This window comes from Narcine bancroftii, chromosome 8, assembly GCF_036971445.1.
Source record: "Narcine bancroftii isolate sNarBan1 chromosome 8, sNarBan1.hap1, whole genome shotgun sequence".
In the NCBI taxonomy this organism is placed as follows: Eukaryota; Metazoa; Chordata; class Chondrichthyes; order Torpediniformes; family Narcinidae; genus Narcine; species Narcine bancroftii.
The window spans coordinates 163,672,111-163,698,827 of record NC_091476.1 but is presented as its reverse complement, the minus strand read 5'-3'; the positions used below and the strand labels follow the sequence as shown (position 1 = coordinate 163,698,827).

The 26,717-nt window shown below is 41.3% G+C and overlaps 1 protein-coding gene across 5 annotated transcripts in view; it reads right to left on the bottom strand.

Moving 5' to 3' along the window:
- Window positions 1–26,717, bottom strand: part of fhl3a (four and a half LIM domains 3a) — a 225,585-nt gene that overhangs the window by 74,211 nt on the left and 124,657 nt on the right. The window contains exon 1 of one of the 5 annotated variants that reach the window (XM_069895766.1): window positions 11,343–11,413. The exons of the other annotated variants lie outside the window; for them this stretch is intronic. The gene's annotated coding sequence lies outside the window, so the exon portion shown is untranslated. Of the gene's footprint in view, window positions 1–11,342; window positions 11,414–26,717 lie in introns of those variants that run through there. 5 annotated transcript variants of the gene reach the window in all.

The window sequence follows — 26,717 nt, the reverse complement described above, 5'->3', positions numbered from 1 at the left end:
ATTCCCTCAATGCTGGTCAAGAAGCTCCAAACTCTAGGCCTCTACACCCCCCTCTGCATCTGGATCCTTGACTTCCTCATCTGAAGACCACAGTCAGTATGAATTGGAAACAACATTTCCACCACAATGACTATCAACACAGGCCCACCTCAAGGATGCGTGCTTAATGTTTCTGGTACTTTTTTACATGCTGTTTGGTTGTGTGATCGGTTACAACAATTTTGGAAAGGTATTCAATCTTTTTTTAATAATCTATATAATCTTCATATTGTATTAGACCCTGATATATTTTTATTAGGGAATATGCAACCGTTGATTGATTTAGAATTAGATAATTACCAGATCTCTTTTATTTACTTAGCGCTGGCAGTGGCCAAGAAATGTATAGCGATTACTTGGAAGAATAGAAATGTATTGTCTTTAGATAGGTGGTATTCAGAGATGAAGTTTTGTTTGGTTATGGACATAATATCTTTTTCTATAGAAGATAAGATGTCTTTTTATAAGTTAAAGTGGAGCCCATTTATTGATTATATACAATTTAAATAAGTTTGAATTAATCATTTTTTTTCTTTAAAAAAACTTTTTTTATTATATATTTTTTCTATATATGTTTTCTTTTTTCTTTCTTTTTTTTCTTTTTTTTAAGTTTTTTTTTTATTATTTTTTTTGTTTAAGTTCTTTTTATTTTTGTTTTTTCATATATATTCTTATATAATAAAAATTTTTTGGATTAATAATTAATACTTAATTAATATTTTTTTTTGTTTTTTATATATATCGATCTTTTTTTAAAGATATATATTTTCTATTTTTTTAAATTATACTAATAGTATTAATTCTTCACTCTTTATCGTGGGGGTGGGGAGGGGGGGTTTAGGGGTTAAAAATAGTTTTTTTTTAGTCTTAGTTTTTAGTTGTTAGGGGGAGATGCCGAGATTGGTATTGTATTAACTATGTTACTTTGTACTTGTATTACTTTATTTTGTATTTTTTTCTGTACGTGAATTACTTATTTTCTTCATATGTTAAAATTAATAAATAAAGTTTCGAAAAAAAAAAAGAATGCATGCTTAGCCCACTGCTCTACTCATTATAGACCCAAGATTGTGTGACTAGGCACAATTCCAATGCTATCTACAAGTTTTCCTATGACACCACAGTTGTCGCCAATGAGGAAAAGTACAGGAGGGAGATAGACCAGCTCTTTGAGTGGTGTCACACCAAAAACCTTTAGCTCAACATTTGCAAAACCAAGATGATTGTGGACTTTAGGAGCAAGTCATGGGATTACAACCCAGTCATCATCGAGGGCTCAGTCATGGAGGGGTCAAGAACTTCAAATTCCTGGGTGTCCATGTCGATACTATTATGAAGAAGGCTTGCCAGTGGCTATACTTAGTGAGTTGTTTTTTTAGGAGATTCAGTATGTCACGAAAGACTCTTGTAAACTTCTACATGAGCACATACTGGGTGGGACAGCTGTACCAAGAAGAGCATTCTGGCTGGTTGCATCACTGTCTGGTATGGATGCACCAATACTCAGGACAAGAAAATAACTCCAGAAGGGAGTTAATTGATACTGCGACATCATAGGCACCAGACTTCACTCCATTTAGGACATCTACAAGAGGCGGTGTCTTCAAGAAGCAGCCTCTTTCCTCAAGGACCCCCATCACCGAGCCCATGCCCTCTTCATTGCTACCATCGGGGGGAAAAAGGTACAGGAGCCAAAAGACGAGCACAAGGCCAGCTTCTCCCCACTTCCATCAGATTCTTGAATTCTTGCCTTATTTTTCATGCATTATTTTTAAAAACTTATTGTTGTAAGATGGTTATACGAATGTTTGTTCAATGATGCTAGCACAAAACAACGAATTTCGTGACTTGTTCATGGCAATAAATTCTGATTCTGAATCTTACTCATGTTTCAGTTATCATGTCACTGTCTTTTCATTCGAAATGCATTGGAAACAATATTTATGTGTGTTAAAGGGGAATGGGGGTGGGTGGTTGTTAAAAATCACAGCATTAACAATACCATTGAAAATATACATAAACCTGCAAGAAATAAATGGAATACATTGGATTTTGTGACTAATCGACTGTTTGGTGGTTTGCAGTAATTAAAAAAGAAAATCCCTGTATAAATAAAATGGCCTCATAAGATTAATAGATACAAGAAAAAGATTTCAACAATTAGACTCTGGTGCTAAACTTCATCTGTGTGATCCATGGTGTTTTATGAGCCTTGAAGATTCAACTGTGGCTTTATAATGACTTCTAACTGCCCATAATTTTCTATTTACAGATAAAACAAGAAGTCAATAAATCAACTGAACCTGTCACTTCTTCTGGCTGTTAATACAAAAGGTGGAGATACACCAGATCTACTCAACCAGATCCTCTTCCATACAATACTGCTGACAATTGTGTGACTATATAACCCTGAAATAAATTTATAGTCTCCAGGCAAGTGACATTTATTGGTTGAAAGTTGGGACTCACTCAGCAAGCAAGTGTTCAAGACCCGGCTATATATAACTGCAAATTGCTATCATGGTTTATGTACTGTATCCAACAATCTAATAGCTGGTATCAGTAACTGATAGGATATTCAATTACAGGAATAAATTGTTGACTAGCTGAAGGCTTAGTCCTTCACCTTCAGATCACCTCATTCCACTCTATGGTTTTGGCCGGAGGAAACAAACTCATCCCCCACAGGAAATAACGAAGAGTGAAGGTTTCAGTTAACCTTGCCGCTATTTTGAGAAGCAGGGAAACTGGGTGCCTGGAACAATAGTGGCATCCTGTTTGGTAAAGGATGTGCAGAACTCAGTGGTTGTTCCCAACAGCCTGCAGTGTCAAGGAGAATTGATCATTATTCATTCATTTCATGGGACATAGATTGCACTGACAATGACAGCATTTATTGCCATTCTCCACTCTTCAGAACCTGCTGGGTCACTTTCTTCAATCATTGCGATCCTTTGGTGAAGGTACTCAATGCTGTGGATTAGGAAATTGGAGGATTTACACCCAGCAACAAGACTATTGGACAAAGGAGCAAAATTAGGTCATTTGGCCCATCACGTCAGCTCCACTGTTCAATCAGGACTGATTTATTTCTCTCTCAACCTCACTGTCCTACCTTCTTCCTATAACCTTTGCCAACCTTACTGATCTTTAAATACACTCAGTGATTTGGCCTCCACTCTATCTGGGGTGATGAATTTCACAGAATAACCACCCACTGAAGAACAGCAATATATTTCTGATTCAGGGTGGCATCAGGGTGGCATATCACATGGAGTATTTTCTCATGTGCCTTGTATTTGTCCTTCTTGTGGGTAGAGCTATGATTAACAACCTGTTGTCTCGATAGACCAAGTAAGTAACTGCGGAGCATTGTGCAGGTAGTACACACTGCAGCCTGTGGTGAAGGGAGAGAATGTTTAAGATGGTGAATAAAATTCCAATCAAGCAGATTCTTGTCCTGGAAGATGTGGATCTCCTTGAGATTTCTGCATACATCCGTCTGCAGTAAAAACGCAGAAATGCTGGAGGAGGAACTCCGCAGGTCTCACAGCTCCCATAGGAGGTAAAGATACGGGATGGGCTCAGGCCTGAAACGTCAGTTATCTATTTTTACCTCCTATGGATGCTGTGAGACCTGCTGAGCTCCTCCAGCATTTCTGTGTTTCTAGCACAATCAGTCCCAGACTTTTGTGTATCAGTCGGTTCTTCATCCTTATATCTATATATCCCCAGCACAGACGCATCATCAACAATAAGCGATTTAATGCATTCAGCTAACTGATGTTCCCACCCAACGTTCTTCCCCTAACCCTCACCACCCAGAAACCAGCGGCTATAAAGAGTAACTGGTAATTTAATCTACGACTGTTTGTGGGATGTTCCTGGGTTTATTACACAATGGACACCTTTATTCATTAGAATGAATTTAATTGCAAGGAATTACATTATATTCATATTTACACTATATTCTGGCAAGATATCAAAACAAATATGTCTATTTTTCTTATTACTTGTGAAATTGCTTAGAGAATATTTTTACATTCATAAGCCTTTTAGCCTGAGTTTATATGACCATCGCCTTCCCAAGATCGTGTGATATCGCCTCAAACCGTGCATCTTGGCGCCTCACAGTTTGGCGGGCAGCAACCTCCTTTGAAGAAGACCGCAGAGCCCACCTCACTGACAAAAGGCAAAGGAGGAAAAACCCAACACCCAACCCCAACCCACCAATTTTCCCCTGCACCGCTGCAACCGCGTCTGCCTGTCCCGCATCGGACTTGTCAGCCACAAACGAGCCTGCAGCTGACGTGGACTTTTACCCCCCTCCATAAATCTTCGTCCGCGAAGCCAAGCCAAAGAAGATATGGTAACAGTTTGAATTATTTTCCCATGCATACAATCTTGTCACAGCCAGGCTATTGAAAACAGCAAAGTGTGGTGACATTAATTATAAACTTACTGAAGTGAATAGAATTAGGGTTTAAATACACAAAAGAGGTTATATTTTTTCCACCAAGAAAAATACAAGGGAAATATTAATGGGAATGTGAGACTTGGTGGATCTGAGACCTGATGATTCAGTGAGATGAGATGGAGTGTGGAGAGGTCCAGGATCGCAGATTACTTCTGCATCGCCAGGAAGGAGAGAAGTAAGAGGAGAATTATCTTTAGCAATTTCATTAAAACCTTAGGGATTTGCTGAAAAAGTATTCAATTCAATGAGATTACATCATCTGTGTAATCTAACATTACTTTACCATTTAAAAACACGTTTAATGAATTCTCAGCATTTTTTGTCCCAAAAGCCAATTCCTTTGTAACAGTGTCACATAGCAGGATGGCAGTGAGGTGTATCTCTGTCATGGGAGCATGGACATTAAATTGTCTGACCGAGTTTCAGGGTCATTTCAGTGTTTTACAGTGAGCTTGATGTTACCAACATTTTTGTTGCTTTTTGTTGGCAGTTTAGGATAGAATCAATCGTTCTCCAAATCGTTAAAACTCCAGTCAGCATTGATTGTTTGCTTTTCAGCTCTGGGAGATTAACTTTCCCCAGAGTTTGCTATGGCTTTCTGATCCGAAGCCAAAGCTAGTCTTTATTTAAAAGAAACAACTGAGGCAGTCAGTCCACTTGACGAGTCAAGGTTTTTGAAGTGTCTGAATGTCAAATCTCACCCCTGTGCCTTCCCATTCATCTCATGTCTGGGGCTAATTAGGTACGATTAAAACAGTGGACAACACACAGGACAAAATAGGTACTTCTCCCTCTTTTTCTATTGCTTCCTACTAACGTGTTCAGGAAGGTCATCAATATTTGTGAACGACACACCCTGATCTGTCCAAATTGGTTAGTCCTCCTGTACACCACATTGTCCGTAAATGAATGCTAGTGACTGGCACATTCCATTTGCGAGAGTTAAGGAATACAGTGAAGCTCGTTGCAACAAACACAAAGACAATCCAAGGTATGGCTGCCACTGAGCACTGAGGGGCTGGGTATAGTTTAAAAGCCTCGATGGCCGCATTGTTCAAAGACGCCACAAATGGCAATGGGTGCTTTGCAAATTGAATGTATTTCCTTGACATCAGGATAAATGTATCGATTGGATACCATGGATATAAAGACATGCAGTTTGTATTATATATTTCCTGAATGTATCTTTTATGAATAAATTTTCCTAGTGAACTAAATAATGTGACTTTTAAAAAATTTAAATTTAGACATACAGCGCCGTCCAGCCCATTTTGCCCCACAAGTCCGTGCCGCTCAATTTACACCCAATTAACCTACAGCCCTGGTTTCTCTGGTGGGAGGAAACCAGAGCCCCTGGGGAAAGCCCAGGGCAGACACAGGGAGAATTTACAAACTCCTTACAGACAGCATTGGATTCGAACCCAGTCCTGATTCGCTGGCACTGAAAAGGCATTGCACTAACCACTACGCCAACCTTGCTTCCCCTGTACACAAGGAAGGACAGGACTGCTTCTGCTTTTATCCGGAAGACTTTATATACCTAATAAATTATGTGCAACAAAGAATATCGTTCAAAGTCTCTTTGTGCTAATAGTGTCATGTCCACGCATTTCCATCATTGTTGTTACATACTCTGCCTATTTAGACCGTTGCCAACACAGTGGTACCTTATTGTTACTCCCCCTCTGTTGTTTGAAAGGATTTCCCTTATTCTGAACCCATCAATGCCCAATGATGGAAGAACTCTAGACCAGTGGTTCTAAACCTTTTTCTTTCCACTCACATACCACTTTAAGTATTCCCTATGCCATAGGTGCTCTGAGATTAGTAAGGGATTGCCTTAGGTGTTATGTGGTTGGGAAGAAAAAGTTTGAAAACCACTGTTTTAATCGTACCTAATTGACTCATTATGTGCACGGTTTCATAACTCCAAAGGAAATGGGCCAACGACAATTTTTAATCAAGCCAAATATTTCAGTAAGAATTGGGTCTAGAGCAGAGATTCTCAACCTTCCCTTCCCACTCATATCCCACCTTAAGCAATCCCTCACTAATCACAGAGCACCGATGGCATAGGGATTACTTAAAGTGGTACGTGAGTGGAAAGAAAAAGGTTGAGAACCACTGGTCTAGACTGTGGTCCTTCTCCACAGCGCCTCCGCATTGGCTGCACCAAGCCTCAGTGTGTCCCTCAGCACGTACTCCTGCAGCCTGGAATCTGCCAGTAGGCAGTATTCCCTCACCTACATCTCCGTGCGCTGAAAGACCATCAAATTTCAGGCAGACCATATTGGCATCTTTCACCGAGTTGATGGTCTTCCAGCAGTTCTGACTGTCTGAATCTCAGTGCGTCCCTGGGAACAGCCCTAAGTCAGAAAGTCCTCTGTCAAGCTAATGCTGGAGATGAACCATGACCAGGAAGGACCCTTTGCATCCTTCTCCACACACTCATAGCAAATCTGCACTCTGCAAAGAGGTGGACAACTGTCTCTACTCAACCACAGTCATCATGGGGACAAGGTGCATTATGGGTTCCTATTGTCCAGGAAGGTAATGACAGGGCTGGTGCTGCATGTCTGAAGCTGATTATCAGCAGGTCAGCGACACGTTTCTCACCTTGCAGTTCACTCACAAGCAGGTATTCTCTTTTAGTCACAAGTGAGAGGCTTTTTCATCATTATTGTGTCTTTGTTGCTGCAGTACAATGTTCGACCAGAAAATGACACAAGTTGGTCCCTGATGGAAAATTCCACATGAAGCTGCTTCCTTCAGAACTCTCTTGCAAATTCAAAACAGGCAATTCTTTATAAGGGCTATAGCTGCTCCCACAGGAGTCACACAAAAGGGGGACAAGAGTATTTTTTAGATATTATGAAGTCTAGACTGAGCCAAAACTATGGAGATTAAATGGTTTTCACTAATTGTGGCAGAAAAAGTCAGGGTTGCTTCCTAGCATGAATTTATTCCAAAAATTAGCAGGAATTTTAGATATCTCCACTGTTACTTTGAAGAGTCATTAACTGCAAGGCTGAAAATCAACTTCTGAGAGGTAGGATAAGGTCCAGGAGCTCATTATCAACGAAGAAAGATATATTGGGTCAAATAGTCTCTTGCTTGGATTCTACACCTTATTCTCAGTTGTTTACAGCAGAGCCTTAAAGACCATTCAGAGAAGAGTTTCCAACATTACTTTATCTATGATTTGGTCTTCGGCTCCTTTCAGCATCTCTTAAGCCTTAACTGGGGTCAAGATTCTGATGGAATACTCATCAACAGTTTGAATGCTTGACAGGGAACTGCTAAATGAGGTTGAGGTACCTTCGTAAATGAAGTGATAGGCTACTTATATGAGCCACAACGTACATGGACAATAGTACGGAGAATGAAGTGCATTTGGAACGTGCTTTTGTCTCGCAGTTAGCATTAGGGTCTGTGACTGAATATTCAAAGTGATTCATGCTGGATTGAATTACAGCAGGGGCTTTGGCTGAGCGTTCATGGTCTAAATAAGGCAGAATACCTAAACATAAACAGCTAATGGCATTGTTGGCTATAAAGCTGACTCCAACAGCTGAAGTCCTCCCCTCTCCATCCAGTTTACCCAAATTCCCCGCCCCAACTTCCACAATCCATCTGCAAGCTCATCATCTATTTCCCACCTTGCCAGTAAGGAAATACGAATTAATTTCAAGCTTGATATTTCCACACATTCATGGAAATGAATTGATGGAAATGCACTGTGTTATTTTGTGCTACTATTCCTGAATGTTTTATGTCAGTCTCATTTTCATTGTTAACATTTTGTAAAAGAAATTACAAAATTTCTGTGATGGATTTTGCTCCAGTTAATGTTGCTAATCTACAGTCGAGAAAATGGCCACATGCAAAGAGACGTACAGCAGAGGAAAACTATTTAGTCCAGCAAGTCAGTGCTAACCATTGAAGGTCATAAATTGAACTTAACGGGTTGGATTTGAAATTTCCATTACTAAAATACACTACCATCAGCAGAGATTGATGGATGTTAAACCCAAGGTAATAACTACTTTGCTTGTGCGCAGAAATAAAATTGATTCCTGAACTCAAACCTTTTATGTGACTTTGAGATCCTAATGTGCCATAAATCCAGTCATACAAATAGGATATTTTTTTTTCTTTATTTTTCACACTATGAACCATACTGATCAAAATACATACAGACATTTTTCTCTTGAATATATAGTGTAATTTTTCTCCCCTTTTCCCCCCCTCCCTCACCCCCCCTTCCCATTTATTCAAAGTTCAATCTATAAGATACATTAAACCCGTTAAACAATGTCGTCACTTAATAAAAATAAACAAGAAATATTTGTCTTTTACTTTTATATAATGAGTCAGTTCATTTCGTTGTCTTCTCCTTCTGTCATTTTAGGGGGTGGAGGTCCGTGGTAGGATTTCTCTATTGTGTTTCATGTACGGTTCCCCTATTTGTTCAAATATTGTGATGTTATTTCTTAAATTATATAGAGTATTTAACAGTTTCCTGTTTTCCAATAGTCTGATTAACCTTGAAATGTATGGTTGCATTCTAATTGCATTTGCAAAGCTTGTTTTTGTTAAAGGGCAGAAAATATTGATGATAGGACCCTTTTAATTAATTAAGGGGAATATTCTGAAAGACGGAGCACCACTTGTATTGATTTGCAGTGGTCGGACAAATGTCAACGGTTGTGCTCAGATCATAAACCACAGTTCCCATTTTCTCAATAACAAAGCATGTTTTGGGAGTGAGGTAATGTATGAGACTCAGTGCTGCCTTTGCACATTTGAATTCATCTGGGTCTTTGGTGGGGGATGGGGAAAGACAATTCAATGTTATGACCACTCAAACCTTTCTAGCAATTCGTCCATACAAAAACAACATGCTCAAATAGTTTAGAAAGTGCAATAGACAGACCAATGCATATCAAATTAATTGCTACAGTGGTAGTCTGTTTTCTCACTCAGTTCTAAGAATGACTCAATAATAGCTATCGCAATCTAACCAAAATATTAAACTGATCCACACAATAAGTTGGATCTGTTGAGCTCCCTTAACATAGTAAAACGACTCAGGGCATTTCAGAGGAGCTTTATCAAATAAAACTTTGCACTAAGCCACACTTTAGTGCAGATTAGCAAAAGCTTGACCAAGTAGATAGAATTTATGGCGAATTGTAAAGGGAAAAAGGGGAAGTGAACAAAGCCAGACCTTTTGGGGAAGATATCTGGGGAACAAACAAAGATTTTGCAAAGACTGCCAGTGAATCTAAGTTTTTTGGTTGTAAAATTGTTCCTGGCCAAATCCTTGCTCATCATCTGAATCTCTTCCTGATCTACAATCTTTTGAGATTTCTGCATTCTTTAATTTCAAGACTTTCATAAACTTGCTTTCAATATTTCCATCTTTGGCCAGATATAGCTTCAACTGTCAACATCCTTTGAAATGAAATGTATTGCTTATTGTCACGCTCTGACATAAAATGTTTTTCACTATATCTCTTCATGATAAACAATTCAATTGGAACCTCATTCAAATGTATCAATAAGGCCTCGACATGTTCCAGGCAGGAGAGCCGGCAATCATTTTGCTTTCTGAATTATCCAGGCAGATGGGAGCAGTGAGGAAATTAAACTACTGTGATTTTCGAACTAAATACTTCAGAATAGTTTATATGGTTTCATTTGTCTGTCATTTTTAGGTCTCCATGAAGTTAGCCAATTAGTTGATTGGGATTGGAGAGGGGTCAGTGGTTTTATAGAAAGAAGGTAATGACTGCCCAGTCAATTTGGAACCCTGGAAAAGGAAAATTATGATTTGAATCTGCCTGCACATGCTGAAACCAACAAACTGAATATTTATTATTTGAGCACAGACTGGGCATGTGCAACCAGCTCTCACTCACTTTCCTCTTAGTCTTAGAACTTGATGACACTTCTCAAAACAGTTAGCACTGACTGAAAATCTGCTCAGATTCTTCCACATGAATATCGAGGTCCAGGGGAAGAAGCTTGAGGTGCATTGATACCTTGTACTTGCAAGACAGAAGTGGCTTCCTTGCCCTGATGCCTCCCATTCATCAAGCACATCAAGACAATTTCTTACCATGTGCTAACTCAAAATACATATTTGTATGAACTGATTTCTTTCATAATAGGGCTCAGAAGTCATGTTAATTTTAGGAAATCCATGTTAATTTTAACATAACTAGAATGCTCAATGATGTTTCTGTGAGCTAACTTATGATGGATGGGCTGGTTCCATGGCTGTGTGTAGTAATGTGCACTGTTATTTCCCCAACACATGTCCTTACTGAAGATGATGATATCCAAAAATAACCTTTCCCTTTTAAATGTCTTGGCTACACTGCATGGTATCGCAAATGCTCAAATTCCAGGCTCATTCAGTGATAAATCAAATTGTACAAGTTTTATCTTCATAGCTCCTAATACTACAACCCTTTGAAATTTATACTCAACAGTTTAATAGTACATACCCAACACTTTTGGACAAGTAAACTTTGCAAGTCAGATATCACAGCTGTTCCATGTCCCATAATCTAGCAGTGAGGTTTTTACGATCCTCATTAAAAAAACCATGTTCCAAGGGTGCCTTGGTGTACATAGTATATCCTGGCCAGAAACTACTCCAGTACTATCAAAAGGATCTGTTTGCATTATTGAAACATTACCTTTTTGTGGATGAATTGTGAATATTTATTTATCTATCCTTTTATATTATCTATTTTTTCTGTTTCAAGCAGTATCGTAATTGAACTTATCTTGTTGTCGGTGTATCTTACCGTACCTGTGTAGCCGCTGCAAGAAAGAACTTCATTGCACATGTATATGACAATAAAGTTTCACATCATATCATCCCTGAAAGACAAGGAAAGTCCTAAATGTAGAAGCACACAGCATTAAAGCAGCAGAGTTGCAATGACTAAACAGGATAAACAAAAGCTTTCCATGAGAGTCAGGGCTGAAATAAAGGGCAGAAGAAACATCGCAGATTCAATGCACTGTTCATCAATTGACACTTCCCCTCTCCTTCACTGCGGCTGGCAGTCAATCACCCTTTCTACTTGGAGTATTTGACTGCCCCCAAGAAGAAAACGCAGGTAAACTCTGTATCACCAATATGGTTGCAGACTGGTTCAATAGTTATGGAGGGGGTCGCACGGACAGTTTTATCCTGAAGAGAGCAGAAAGATTATAAAAAAAAGGAGCTGCGTGGTGGACTGTCGAAAAATTCTGCTGTTCATGTATAATGTAATTTTTGTTCAAAAATTTAATATATAAAGAACATAGAACCATTGAACACTTTGGCTTGGCTTCGCGGACGAAGATTTATGGAGGGGGTAAATGTCCACGTCAGCTGCAGGCTCGTTTGTGGCTGACAAGTCCGATGCGGGACAGGCAGACGCGGTTGCAGGGGAAAATTGGTGGGTTGGGGTTGGGTGTTGGGTTTTTCCTCCTTTGCCTTTTGTCAGTGAGGTGGGCTCTGCGGTCTTCTTCAAAGGAGGTTGCTGCCCGCCAAACTGTGAGGCGCCAAGATGCACGGTTTGAGGCAAGATCAGCCCACTGGCGGTGGTCAATGGGGCAGGCACCAAGAGATTTCTTTAGGCAGTCCTTGTACCTTTTCTTTGGTGCACCTCTGTCACGGTGGCCAGTGGAGAGCTCGCCATATAACACGATCTTGGGAAGGCGATGGTCCTCCATTCTGGAGACGTGACCCACCCAGCGCAGCTGGATCTTCAGCAGCGTAGACTCGATCCTGAACACTATACAGCACAGAAGTGGCAATCTAGTCTGTGGCAAATTATTATTCCACCTAGTCCCATCGACCTGCACCCGGACCATAGCCCTCCATGTCCCTCCCTTCCATGTACAGTACAACTCCAATTATCCAAAATCGGATTCTCCAAAATCCTCATTTATCCAAAAAATAAATTAAAGATTTGGATAAATGAGGATATCCAAAACAAGTCAGAAATCCTCATTTATCTGAAATTTTTTCAGAGATGAACTGAACTCACAGGTTGAAAAACAAAATCACTCGATGTGAAATTAAAATGACGATAGTCCTCATTTCAGGTAACTCCCTCGCCTCTCTCTTTCCATTTCTTCTTTACCTTCCCCTAATGACTTTTCTCACCATCTCTCCCCCTCAAACTGTGTGCCACTGTCTCCCAGCCACAAGCGGTCGGAAGAATCCCTTGTCCCGGAGTCATTAAAGAGACCGACCTTCCGGCATGAGCGGGAAAGTCAGGCACCAGGCAGCAATGGGGATGTCAGGGTCTCAGCAGGAGAGGGGACCTTGGGCTCCCAGCAGGAGCGGAGCCTCGGTGGGAATGTGTCTGTGATTGACAGTGGCCAGGATTTTTTTGGTGAGAATTAAACATTATTTTAATGCTTAAAAAGCCTTCCCTTGTTGATTATTGTTGTTTAAACATTGTTACAAGTGATTAGCTGTTGCAACTGGGATATTTTTTAAAAATGACCAGTTATCCAAAAAAAATTGTTTATCCGAAATAGGCCTGATCCCGACCATTTCAGATAATTGGGAGTTGTACTGTACTTATCCAATCTTCTCTGAAATGTCAAAATTGAACCTGCATCCACTACTTCCACTGGCAGCTCGTTCCATACTATCACCATCATGTGAGTGAAGAAGTCCCCAATCGTGTTCCCCTTAAACATTTTACCTTTCTCCTTAACCCATGTCTTCTAGTTCTTGTCTCACTCATCCACAGTGGAAGAAGCTTGTTTCCATTTACCCTATCTCTACCCCTCATAATTTTGTATACGTCTATCAAATCTCCCCTCAATCTCTGATGCTCCAGGGAATAAAGTTCTAACCATTCCCTAGAACTCACCTCTTCAAGTCCCACAACATCCTTTTAAATTTTCTCTGCACTCTTTCAACCGTATTGATATCTTTCCTGCAAGCCTGGCAGAGGGTTGAAGAGATGGCCAAGGTTGATTGGAAAGGGTGACAGTAGAGAAGCAATGACAAAAGTTTCTGGGGGTAATTTGGAAGACGCAGAATCATTTTGTCCCAAAGAAGGATTCTGAAGGGAGGGTGAGGTAACTGTGGATGACAAGGGAAGGCAGTGTTGCAGCAATTAGCTGGAAGTTGGTGGATTGGGCTTGTAAAAACCAAAAGAAGGCAACAAAAAAAAAGCAATAGAGGGAGAGAGTTAAAAGATGAAGGTAAGCTGGCCAATATTTTTCAGACTTCCCCACCTCAGCCACCGGCAACAAGCGACGCCAAAGACGTCCTACTCTGTCAAACTAGTCGTAATATCGGGTTACAGACATAATTGCTATTTTCAGGCTTGATGGTACACTGATCACCACAGGTTCCCCACAGCAGAGTCTTGGTCTTCACACCAGTCAAGGCCACTCAGCTTTGCAGCTTCTTCCTGAAGGTTTGTTGTTGCTTGCCGATTTCCGTATACCAGAAATTGTCTCACGATGCACTGCCGTCCATTGCTTTCCAATTAAAAATTATGTACTATGCCTTAATTAAAGAGTTGCAGTAGCACTAGGTCCAGAGAGGCCGCTTTGGGCTGCTGCCATCTTGGAGCAGGGCCTAGTATGGAAGCACCAACTCTCGGGACAAGAATAAACTCCAGAGGGTTGTTAACTCGTCCTATGACATCACAAGCACCTGACTTCACTCACTCCATCGAGGACATCTATATGAGGCGGTGTCTTAAAAAAGCCGCCTCTATCCTCAAAGACCCCACCATCCAGGCTATCTGCTACCATCAGGAAAAAGATACAGGAGCCTAAAGACAAGCCCTCAGCAGCACAAGGACAGCTTCTTCCATCAGATTCCTGAATAATCAATGAACTAAAGACACTGACTTACTTTTTGAGCACTATTATTTTTATTTTTTATAATAATGTTGTAAGATCCTTCATAATTTGAATGTTTGAGCTGCAAAACACTGACTTTTCATGACTTGTTCATGACAATAAATACTGATTCTGAAAATTAGAGTTTCTTTGAAGTGTGTGTGCACTCTATTCAACCAAGTTACCCCCTTGAGAACACTTTCGAAAATTACCCCCTGCGCATTTGAGCCAGGAAATGTGGCCTTTACATGTTACAAAATTCAAAGTTTTGAAATGGAGCAGCATCAAGGAATAAAAACAGACGGCAACAAATCATCAAACTTTCAGCCTCCAGGCCTTCTGAAAAAAACCTCTTTGTTTCAGTGTCTCAAAATGACTGACTCAGGACAAACACAGCCTCCAAACTAGGTCCCTGATCTTTGATCCTCTGACTGACAAACCAACTTCAAATTATGTCTGTAACCCGATATTACGACTAGTTTGACAGAGTAGGGCTCGATGCCAGACAGAGCCTGAGAGAATCAACAGGATCAGACTCCTGATATTGCCATTTTCAGGCTTGATGGTACACTGATCACCACAGGTTCCTCACACAATAAATGCTTCTTTGTTAATGCACTTCACATTGGCTAGGCAGTAGCAGTGTAAAACAGTAATTCTTAAAACCAGGTAAAAATAAGGTGATTTTAGCTTTTTCATTCAAGTAATTATACACCATCTGCACCGTGTATCTCAGTCTCATTACCAATTTTGGCTGTAGCTCTCTTTGGAAACCAATAGCTAAAGACACAATTTTGTCCACTATAGGGAAAAACTAGCAAGCAAGTCAAATTTATTCTGAGAATGAATTGCCAGAGATATTATTGGGCTAACTCATTGTTGTAACATGGATTGGATGACATTGCTTTACCTTCCCCCCCAAAAAAGCAATTCTTAAACAGCTTTTAAAACTTACAGATTGATATATATTTTGAATTTTTTGGCAGAATCTACATGAAATATGAAAAACATATGACTGCAAATTAGAGACCTCAAAGTGTATTCTTGTACATTAATGTCTTGTCAGATTGATGTCTGGCCATTTGGAATCTATTATCATGTTTACTTGCCTTTCAAGTATCAGTATTTCAGATTTGCCATCTCTCCTTCATGACGGCATCCAAAACATCATTGATGATTTCATTGAATTTTAAATGCTGACAGTGAGGAACCTTCCATGAATCATCTATGGGTAGGGTAGGATCAGTAAGCTGCCGATCTATTGCAGTACTGGAACTGGAATTTACACACAAATTGAAATGCAAAAGACTCTAGTTGCTGACGCTACTCTCATTTATCTTCTCCAGCTCCTCCTCCTTCAGACAGATCAGCTATAATTAATAGGTATCTATTTCCCCCAATAAGATGGCATCCATAACCTGTGTGTCATTTTAACCCTTTTTACATAAAGAGCCGCCTTATTGCCCAACTCACGATCTATTTAAAAAGGAAATCTGAAAGGTAGATTCAGCTGCCGAGTCCTTTTACATAGGGATCTGGCTTCCCAGGGCAAAAGGGACAAGACGTGATTCACAGCAGCGCTGCCTTCTGCTGTGATGTAGAACATATGCACCGGGGCAGTTTGTGACAGAAAGCAGTCTTCAAGGCGTTGTGTCTCACAGCGAATTCCACCCTCTACCCCTGAGCATCACTCTCCCTGACACCACTTCCCCTAACATCACCCCCCACCTGACATCACCCCCCCCCCCCAGCACGTCACTCCCATGAACATCGCTCCCTGGACGCTGCTCCCCTGAACGTCGTTCCCCTGTACACCACTCCTGCCTGAGAACTACGCCCAAGAATGCCACCCCAATCGATTAGACCAACACCTCGCGCTTCTCCAAGTAGCTTTGCATTTTTTTTGCACTGGGAAATAATTAATCCCCTGGTTTTAGCATTTTAAATGTCAACTGTAAACGGTTATGCTTATACAAATACAGACAATTCAGGAGATTAAAGAACACTGGCATCTCCCTTTGCGACCTTAGATGAAAAAGACATGCAAGTCTTGAAACTTAAGAGACCAAAGGCAGGCTCTAGGGACTCAGTGGGTCAAACAGCCTCCATGGAGAGGAATAGTCATGAACCAATACGTTGACTGACCATGGATGTTTACAGATCCACCAAGTCCTCCTGCTTTATTTCCCTGGGCAGTTGTAGAACAGGGTGCCATCGTGGATAAGCTTCAATGTGCCAAAGAACACAGACACAAACACTTTACTTCTGTTTCGGGGTTTAGTGTACACACCCAACTAACAATCCAGTTTAATGCGTTGCACTTGTTAGCATGAGTGAAAGTAGTTGAAATCTTTCTGTCCCAGGCTGAGGTCGTCATCAGCCATTCCCCTTTTCGAGCCACTTTCAGTGCTTGTCCATGTAGGCAGGAGGTGGGGCGACTGTGCTCCACCTTCTGACACTAGGTACCTAGGTGAAGGGAACCCAGATGGTAATGGATTCCCCTTTTTTGCATTCACGCAGTTAAGTGAAGCATTAGAAGTCCCTACGGCCACATTGACCACCGCCAGTGGGCTGATAACGCCTCAAACCGTGCATCTTGGCGCCTCACAGTTTGGCGGGCAGCAACCTCCTTTGAAGAAGACCGCAGAGCCCACCTCACTGACAAAAGGCAAAGGAGGAAAAACCCAACACCCAACCCCAACCAACCAATTTTCCCTTGCAACCGCTGCAATCATGTCTGCCTGTCCCGCATCGGACTTGTCAGCCACAAACGAGCCTGCAGCTGACGTGGACTTTTTACCCCCTCCATAAATCTTCGTCCGCGAAGCCAAGCCAAAGAAAGAAAGAAGAGAAGTCCCGAGAATCTCTGATTTAAGCCTCTATGTAAAAGGGACTTTAGATACCCTGGCACCCCCTATTTTCTCTCTACCCCTCCTCTGCCAGAAGTTAAAACATGCTTGCTTTCTCACTTTTCCATTTCTGCTGTGGAATGATTGACCTGAAACTTTAGGCCTATTTGAAACTCTGAGGATGTGGGATACCTGTTGAGTTTTCCGTTTTCTTTTGCAGTCTATTACATTATTGCTAGCAACCTATTCAAGCATGAACTAGGAAGAATGAACACATTTTTCCATCCACAGGATACTGTAAAGTGCTTCATGGACTATTAGTTGCTCCTATAGTTGCTGTTGTAATGAAGCATTCAACAGTGAACCAAGTTGCAGAAAGAGTGCCAAGTCAAATGAGCAGGTATTTTGTTTGAAAGGACTGCCGGTGCAGTAAATATGAAATCAGACCAGAAAATATTGGAAATACTCGGTAACTCAAGCATATATTGTGGGGGGGGGAATCCCAATTAGTTCAGATAAATGACCTTTCATCTGGGGAAATTTTAGTAAATGGTAGAAACAGTGAATGGGCATATAGGGGCTGTCCAGCACAGAAATAGACCATCATGACTGTGCTGGTCATTAAATTGCTACTTCTTCTCCCATTTACCAGCACCTGGTTTTTAGCCTAAACACCCCAGTGATTCACATGAATCTGTTCAAGACGCTTCAAATGTTCTGCTTCCATTATCCCTTCAGCAAATTCCAATTCCAACCAACCACAGCATGTAAAACAACTCTTCCTCTGTTCTCCTTTAAACCTCCTTCTCCACATCTTTAAACCCATTTCCTCTGGTCACAGGCATCACTGCCAGTTTCTTATCGTTTATCCGATATATGCCTCGGTATAACTTCTCTATCAACCTCCCTTCAGCCATCTCTGCTCCCAGGAAAGCAAACACAGCCTATCAATCTCTCCGCAGAACTGAAACATTACATCCCAGACAACATCCTGGAGAATGTCCTCTGCACCATGGTGAGAAAAATGTCTGTGAATGGATGGAGAGAAAGGGAGAATGGATGGCAGAGGTTTGTGCTGACAGTGAGAGACTGTTAATCTGTCTTGAAGAAGGGGTAGCTAGAGAGAACCATGTAACCATAACCATACAACTGATTATGGCGTGTAAACAGGCCATGTCAGCCCTTTAAGTCCACGCCAGTTCACTTGAACAACTCCACTAGCTTCCCCCTCCTGCTCTCCGCCCATAACCCTCCAACCCCTCACATCCATGTACACAACCAACCTTCTCTTAAATGACAGAAGGGACCCTGCCGCAACTATCTCTTTTGGAAGATCATTCCATTCTGTCACCACTCTCTGAGTGAAAAAGCATCCTTTAATATTTCACCTAAAGTTTTGCCCCTTTACCCTTAACTTATGCCCTCTTGTTTCAACCTTCCCTGCATGGAGAAAAAAAATATATATACATATATGGTGCAATTGCGAGATGCAAGTATTGTAAATCTGAAATAAAGGGAAAGTTACGGTCAGGTAGGATCTGTGGGGAGAGAAAAATTGAGCTAGGTACGGAAAAAAATCAGGAAGTCTAAATCAAGAGCAGAAAATGCAGGAAACAGCTGGCTGAGCAGTATCTGCAAAGAGAAATAGAGCCCATTCCTGGTTACCCTTTACTTCCTCTGGATGCTGCAAGACCTGCTGAGTTTCTCTGGCAGGTTTGTGTATTGCACTTGACCCCAGCAATGGCTGTCTTCTCTACCTATAATCCTCCACTGCAGGCTTTCTTGTTTAACTCCAATGGCTGCTGTGTTCTGCCTCTCCCACTTCCAGCATTTGATACTGTGTTGGTCTCCTCTTCTTCTTGTTACATCTTGCTGTAAACGTTAGGTGTTTTTATGCTGGGCCTCCGCTTCGAAGCCAGCTGCAGAGGCAGATAAAAATGTTAAACTTACCTGTTCATGGAGCAACCCTAAAAGTCTCAGTGTGTCATCTGGAGCCGCTGTAGGTGGGGATAATTGATGATTGCTGCTGCTCTCCGTGGCACAGCCCATCATAAATACATGGCAGAGCAATGGCTGTCTTCCCTACCCATAATCCGCCAAGCAGCTGGAACTGCTCTGCATTTCCCAGAATGGGAAATGGTAGGGAAGACAGCCATTGCTCTGCCATGTATTAAACCGCTGGCACTGACGAGCAGCCCCGAAGACCAGAGCGGACTGGTGAGGTGCCGGAGCGGCCAGCGGAGCTGTCACAGCCCGCACCGGCCGCCCCTGTCCTGACGGCCCCCACAAGCCACCCCTGCCCTGTCCTGCGGTTCGCTGCCTGCTCCCTATTGCTGTGGGCCACTAAGTCAAACCCCAACACTAACCTCACACCTAACCCTAATCTGAACTCCATTCCTAACCTAGCCAGAAACCCAACCATATCCCTAACCCAAATCCCACACCTAACCCTAACCCTAAGGTCATCCACCATGCAGACAATAAACTTACCCAAGGACAAATCAAAATGCACAACTAAAAGCTATAAACAGGCACAGGATAATAAAAGCATGGGCTAACCAAAGGAGGTAGCTTATAGTGCACAGAACCTCTGAGAGAGACCAGTGAACACAAGAGGAATGATTATCCTGCTGCCTGCATATTGACAAGCTAACCTGAACCCTAACTCTAATCCTAGATTTGACACTTGGATTATTCCCATGCTCCGTTACACATTGTGCGCGTATGTCTTATTAAATTGTGTGTGTTTTCCCACGCTCTTTCATATTGTGCATACATGTGCTTTATTCCCACACTTTCTATTAATTGTTGTGTTTTAATAAAAGTAACATTTGATAGCAAACCCTTAAGTCCAGACTTGTATCTCACGGACCAGACACTTTCTCAACAAAACAATGACCAGTGCGGGGACCGACAGCGTTACTGTAAGCATTGCTCACCAATTTCAACCTGGCATATAAAGCTGGGGAATATTTTTGAGCTAGTTTTGGGTGAAAAAAGTGGGTCTAACATGCCATCACATACGTATGTTATACGTGACACCAGACGCAGGCGCCAATGTTGTTGAGTTACATGTCCTGCCCCTTTTGTTCGCAGAATGCCTGTGTGCTGACTAAAATCACAGATAGAAATGGAGGTTTGCAGTTTTGGTCGTTCCAATGTGAATGACCAATGGCGGCATTGGGGAAGCACTTCATAACGGTAAAATACCGCGACTGCAGTGTAGAAAGCATATTTATTGATTTCAATGTTGAGCCCCGAGGGCCTCATCAGAAAGTGAGACACTGTTCTTCAAGCTTCGATTGGTCTTTATTGAAACAGCATATAAGACCAAGGATGGGAAGGACGGAGTTGGAGTGGGATGAAAAATTAAAGGGAGAGATCACTGAAAGCTCAAAAGTGCCCAATTTGTGGTCTCTGTTATGGGTAACTTTTCCATTTGACCTTCTCATAATCCGGTGACCTAGACACTCCTTCCAGGTGAGGCAATGATTTTCTTCCAGTTCATTGCAATGTCTACAATGTCCTCTCTGCTATTAAAGAAACCATGTAGATTACGTGACCACACTTCTTTTCAGTTTGTACAGATGACCTGAGCTTCTAATTGCATGTCAATTTGTCCATACCACCTCCAATGGTCTTTTACACTACTCCAACAAAGCTCAATATAATCGCTTAGAAGAACATCCAATTTTCCACCCAGGCCAGTTCTGATGTAACTAAGTTTTTCCCTCTCCAGAGATGATGGCTGATCTGCTGGGCTTCCCCAACATTGTTATTTATTTCAAATTTATAATGTCTGCTGTGTTCCATATCGTACACTTTCAACATGTTTTATTTTGTTTGTTTCTCTCTTTACTGTTAAACTTTCTCCAGATGGATTAGCCGTCATTGACCCATATTTTAATTTTACACCATCTTAGCCAACACAGATGGGTGCCACCTTGCTTGATCACCACTCTATTACAGACATCCCCTTTGTTCTCCACTCCTGCCCCATCCGCCCACCCCACCCCCCCCCCCCCCACCCGCCTACTGCTCACTCATCTGCTTACTGAATTCCTGATGGGACTCACGCCTCTTCAGCTATGACTTGAAGAAATTGCAGGAATAAGAGGGGCATGAAAATTTGCCTGACACGAGAAAAAGTTATTAATTTTCTGATGAAACGTCATTGACTTGAAATATTTACGTGGACGAAGCAGCCATAATCAAAATATAAAGTTTAAGATAAAGTGGTCATTAGTACAAATGAGAGCCATTCTTCATGAACTATTTTAAAATGTCAACTGCAAATAGTAATCAGATTTGTAATTACAATACAGATTGGTACGTCTATATGAAGAGAGCAGTTTCACAGCAGGAGGCTGCTTAAGAGATATGGTTTGTAAACTGACATGACCATGAGACATTCTCATAAGCTTTGGCCAGACTTTGGAGCTAGGTGAATTAGTCAAGATCAAACAAGACATCTGCAGCTAAGTAATCATTAGCTGGGGATATTTGTGTACCCAGAGAGCCATCCCTCACAACATCAATTTTGAGCACCTGGGGTCTCTTCCTTCAGAGGTTTTTAGACCATCCATTTGTATTTACTTTGTCCAGCAAAGGAATCAGAATCAGAATTTATTGTCATGAACAAGTCATGAAATTTGGTGAAGTCTGGTGCCTGTGATGTTGCAGGCTGAGTTAACAACCCTCTGGAGCTTTTTCTTGTCCTGAGATTTGGTGCCTCCATTCCAGGAAGTGATGCAACTAGCCAGAATCCTGTCCATGGTATGAGTCTTCAGTGACGTACCAAACAGCTTACAAAGTATAGCCACTGACGAGCCTTCTTCATGATTGCATCAACATGGAGGCTCCAGGACAGATCCTCGGAGAAGTTGATGCCCAGAAATTAAAATTCTTGACCTTCTCCTGAGCCCTCAATGAGGACTGGGTCATGTTCCTCTGACTTCCTCCTGAAGACCACAATTATATTTTTTGGTTTTGTTTACATTCAGCACAAGATTGTTGGTGGGACACCACTCAAAGAGCTGATCTATCTCCCTCCTGTACGCTTCCTCATTTCCGTTTGTGATTCTCTCGACAACTGTGATGTCATCGGCAAATTTGTAGATAGCATTGGAATTGTGCCTGGCCACACGATCATGGTTGTATAATGAGTAAAACAGTGGGCTAAGCACACATCCTTGCGGTGGACCTGTGTTGAAAATCAGTGAGGAAGAGATGCTGTTTCCAATTTGTACCGACTGTGGTCTTCTGATGAGAAAGTCAAGGATCCAGTTGGAGAGTGGGGGTACAGAGAGTGGTCTGTGGTACAGAGAGTGGTCATTGTAACTGTGGTCAGTTACAATGCGTTATCACAGTAAATATACAATTCAATTGAACAATTTGTCAGCTCTCTGTTCAAGTGTTCAAAGTTCACATTTATTCTCAGAATACATACATGACCACGTATACCCATAAGATTCTTTTTCCTGTGGGCTTTGAACAATTTTAATTATCTGTAGTGCAAAAAAAAATGCACTCAGGAAAAGGTTCATACTGATAAAAAATGGAAAGATGTAAACAAAGAAATATAAACAAAATGATTGTGCAATACAGAGACAAAATGAATAAATAAGAATAACAGTTAAATGAATCCCTGTTTGTTTGTTGTTGAGGAGTTTGTTGGTGGAGGGGTAGCAGCAGTTCCTGAACCTGGCGGTAACAGTCTTGTGGCACCAATACCTCTTTCCTGATGGCAGCAGCGAACAAGGCATGTCCCGGGCAGTGTGGATCCTTGATGATTGTTGCTGCTGCTTTCAGACAGCAGCATTCCATGGAGATTTTCTCGATGGTGGGGAAAGTTTTCCCTATGATGTATTGTGATCCACTACCTTTTGTGGGGCACTGATGCTCCCATACCAGGTCACGATCCAGACAGTCAGCACACTTTCCACCACACATCTGTTGAAATTTGCCGAGGTTTTTGATGTCTGATTATGCTTTCTTCATGTGTTACGTTCAGAAAAAGGTCCTTCGAGATAATGTCTCCTAGGAATTTAAATTTGATCACCCTCTCCAACTCTGATCCCCGAATGATCACCTCTTGATTTCCCTCCTAAAATCAACAATCAGCTCCTTGGTTTTGGTGACTTTGAGTACAAGGTTGGTGTTAGTACATCATTCACCCAAGTTTTCGATCTCACTCCTGTATATAGAATCATCGCCCCTTTGTATACAACCCACTACTGAGGTATCGTCAGCCAATTTGTCAATAGTGTGATTGTCAGACCAAGCCCCACAGACATAGGTATACAGCGAGTAGAGCAAGGGGCTAAGAACTGTAAGGTAAAAACATCATGAGACGGGACCGGAGAAGAAGTCACCCAGTACTAAGGAGTAACAGAATGCAGATGTGACCTTGTACACTCAAGATAAGCTTTGCACTAACAAGAATGATGTGTAGCAGACTAACAGAGAAGGGTAGCAACAGTTTATTCATTGGACAATGTCATGGTATGATAATTTACTAAGTACGTATCCTGAGGTATAAAAAAAACACCACTTGCTGATAACGGCAGAATGCGCCTTCTCCAACTAACACTGCTAGTTGCAAGTGCTACAATCCAGTAATAAAGAACCTTGATTTCGACTCAGTCTGGTGTCTGACTCACTCATTCTCGAACAAAGCAGACCTAACAGAACGCAGACCTGTGGTACTGCAGTACTGAAGGAGATTGAGGAGATTTTCTTACCAATCCTCACGGATTGAAGTTAACTTTGCAATTGCATTTATTGAAATTATATTTAAATCTCTTGCTATTATTTTTGATTTTGTTTTAAGAATATGCAAGGTCAATTACTTGGGATCCAGGAATATTCCACGAGCATTCTCCAAGGTGAGATTCTTCACCCAGGTCTTCTGCTGAAAGTCTTGATGAATAAATACTTTTTATGTCAACAGTTCCAGTCTCCTTGTGGCTCATCCACAGTCACAACTCTCTCACTTCAGAGATGCATTTCCAGCATATTCTGCTTATCTACTTGTTTTATCCCACTGGTCAGAAACTAAATTTCTCATTTCCTTCTGTTTGCACATGGTAACATCACCAGTAGGCTTGAGTTTTATGTCAAGGTTGTGGATACACTCAGAGGCTGGTGGGTGGATGTTTTGTTTCTTCTAGAGGTTCATTCAGGACAAGGTTTCTTGACATGAACAACAGTTTGACTGCCTTAGAAGTGGTACAACTGGGCCTTCTCTCATCTTCCTCCTGCTGCTGCATTTCACGTGAACCAATTTCAAATTGTTCAAGATAATCCAAAGCTTTGAAAGATCTGAACCCAAGTGGGACAGACCACAATTTGTGAAATTATGATTCACGCCATCAGTTAGAGGGATAATTATTGTCCCCGTTGCAAACTGGTTGTCACGGTTTAAAGAGAAGTACTCCTCTGTTTAGGACAGAGAGGAGATTTTGAGTCTTTTGAACTCAATTTGTCAAAGAAAACCAAGCTAAATATTTCAAAGACAGAAATTTGAGATAAGCGAGAGAGAAAGTAAACTGGGAATTTAGGTTACAATCAGATTAGCCATAAGGGAGTAAGTAGGTTTGAATGGTTGAGTGCCTAATTCAAGTAAACGTACAAACCATATTTATGGGATTTCTTTTAGCTGGAATCCTCTAAATTTATTGAGAGGCATTTGCAATTTCTGAGTAAGATTTATTTTTGGCTGACATGAAAGGATTTGATGTGTAATAATATGCTGGCTCTGTTAGGTCAGCATTCAAAATTATTCTCATGATCATGTTTCACTGAACATTGAGAGCCTTTCTGTGGAAATCAGGTTGAGGGTGGATATTCTGTTATTGAGTAAAGCAAAGTGAACAAAGCTGGATGAAATGCGCAGACTTTCATCACCATTAATCCTCGATCTGAATGTTGCTCCATATTCTAGAGATGTGGCCATCAGCTCCCTATATTAATGAACTGGATATGAATGTGCAAATTCAAGGTTCAGAAATTGCATGGAAGACCAAACTTGGAGGTGTGGTAAAAGCAAGGATTGTGACAGACTGCAAGATGACTTAGACTGGTAGAATGATCTTATCATGATTCATTTCATACAGGAAATGCAAACTGAGAAAAAGAGTCCTGGTATACCTGCCCATATTTCTTTGAAGGAAACATGTCGGGTTGAGACAATGTTTATTAAACCATGTGGTGCAACACAGCACAGCAACACGTTCCTCAGCCCACATGTCTACCTACACTATTTCCACTTAAAGTGTTAGGTCTCTAACTCTGACAATTCAAGCACTTGTCATGTTGCTTCTTGAATGTCTTGACATTATCTATCTGCCTCCACCTTTTCTTTGAGCAGTCCATTCTAGCCTTCAACCATCCTTTGAGTGAAAAAACTCCCCCTCAAATCCTCTCTAAACCTAATACCTCCCATCCTCAACCTATGTTGTCTTGTCTTGGACACCTCCACCACAGGGAAAAGGTTTTTTTTATTATTATCCCACTCAATATATATACACATATATAAAATATATATATTGGATAGGTGTGTGTAATGATTTATTCCTCTGTCTCTCCACTTCCCTACACCTTTTCTCCTGTACTCCATCATCTCTGGGACCCTGTTCCAGCTTCATTCCCCCATTATATATGTGCTTTTATCTGTTCTGTTTAAGTCTGACCATATACATTGACTGACCATTTCTACCCATCCTGAAAGTCTCCAGCAATTCTTTGACTGCTCAAGATTCCCATAGCTTCTTCCACTTTTCTGTTTCTCTCTTAAATATACCTCTGTCGTGTCACCCCTCCACTTCCTCCGTCCAGGGAAAATAAACGCAGCTTAGATTCTCCTTTTAATCGTAATGCTCTAATCCAGGCAATATGCTGAAAAATTTCCTCAGATCCCTGTCCAGGCCATGGATCAATTTCTTATGGCAGCATATCATGGTAATAGCCCAAAGTTACCGCTTCAGCTTCTAACTGCTGTCCATGGCCATTTCTGTGGAAGGACAACAGTGAGGGTGAGTCCTGCTCTCAGTGTTTTTGGGACAATTCTCGGGCTGTCCCAGTTGAACCCAAAGTACTAATATGAAGGTCAGTGCAAACACTTTCAACAGGGAACAGTGAAACACGATCAGAAGGGGAGTGTCCTGGCTGATTAATTAGCTACACCAAAGCTTCCTCTTACAGAGAGTCTTGTTACTTAATTAGATCAATTGTGACCCTCTGTTCAGTGTGAATTAGTGACCCACTACCATTAGTAGAATAACATTCTGACCTGTTTGTAAGTTCATATATAGTCAAGGGCAACAGTAAGATTAATTCAAAAGGTTCAATTGATATATTACCTACCAAGTCCCAACAAGCCATTCATTATGGTGCAGTACATACCGCACCCACATCTAAAGTAGTGCAGAATGCACATATCACACAAACCACACATACAACACCTA